Here is a 1507-nt window from a genome sequence, read left to right on the forward strand (position 1 = left end):
GGCGGTTCACCAGGGAGTGATTTGCTTTTAATTCACTTGCTGGTGCAAACTGCCTGGAGACAGAAATTCAAAGCTGGAGAAGACGAGTAACTTGAAGGGAACTTGTCAGAGTCAAGGAGCCCCTTTGTCAGGGGAGTCCTGACTGGCTGAGCACTGGATGCGTGTAGGCTTGGTCTCTCTCTCTCTCTTTTATACTAGCTCATCTGGTGACATGGCTCAGAGAGTGGCACAGCCCATTGTTGGGAATGGCTGTAAATGCTATTCTTCTTGGAGCGCAGCTACAGTCCAGGGGATGCTCTCTGCCTCCCGGCACAGATAACAGCTCTGAATGCCACAGTGGGGAGAGGAGGCTGCTAGGAAACTGAATCTCACTGCCGGAGTTGAAGGGAGGGAGGGGATAGGGAATTAATAGGACACCTAAGGCTGCAGGCTGCTGAGACTAACACCTGGTGCTTGCCCAAGTGTTAAGGACTGGGATTTAGCATGCAGGAGGGAGTTTAGATCTTGCATGTGGGACTTCATGGGAGATAGGGACCAGGAAGGAGGGATACATTTTGCAGAAGGAAGGTCACAGAGGGCTGGGTAGCTCCATGGAGCAAGGCAGAGAACAATTACTTTGGAGATCCATGAAGTTTCAAATGTCCAACGAGCTGTTAAATTCGGGTGACTGAGACAAAGCGGACCATGAATGCTGTCTGTAACGGGTGCATAGACAACACAAAGTCCCTTGAGGCAGAAGTATATCATTACTGAGAGTCACCAGATTGTGAGACTATCTGGGATAGCACTAAGTCTATTTAACAGAATGCATTGGCAGCTAGATCTTGGAGAAATGCTTGTTGCCAGTTGGAGTGCAATTCTTCTTAGAAACTGTGCATAGCACCTGTAAAATATATATTCACTACCTAAGTCCTAATCTACATTTGAAAGTTTTATTGGCATAAATATATCAGTTACTAATGTGATATATATATATATATATATTTTTAAACTGAAATAGTTATACTGGTAAAAGTCCTAATGGGGATGCAGTCATATTGGTATAGAGAGACATATACTGGAACAGCTATTCCAGTATGAATCACCTTTATACGGATATTACTGTGCTATGTAAGGGGTTATATTAGATCAGTAGCACAGCTTTCTAGTGTAAAAGCCCTGGCTGAATCATTCCTTAGGTGCAAATCTGTTACCTGCAGGTAATATCCACACAAGCAAACAAATGACCTGGTGTCAGACACATTGCAGGAATCTTCTGTTTAATAAGGCAAGTAGCCTCAGACCCTCCCCAAGACTAAAGTTGCTCAAAGAGTGCCTAAAAGTGCAGGAATCAATTTATCGGGCAGGCTGTGAAACACTGATGGGCCATTAGCTTGTGATGTTAGAGACATAAAAGCAAATCTGCCCCCTCATGCATGGCAACGTGATGCCACAAGGCATCCTCTCTTGCTGCGATGGCGGAACTGCTGACGATGCAACCTAGATGTTTTGATCAAGGGATTCTCCG

Source organism: Lepidochelys olivacea (assembly GCF_965140295.1).
Source record: "Lepidochelys olivacea isolate rLepOli2 genome assembly, chromosome: 7".
Taxonomy (NCBI): Eukaryota; Metazoa; Chordata; order Testudines; family Cheloniidae; genus Lepidochelys; species Lepidochelys olivacea.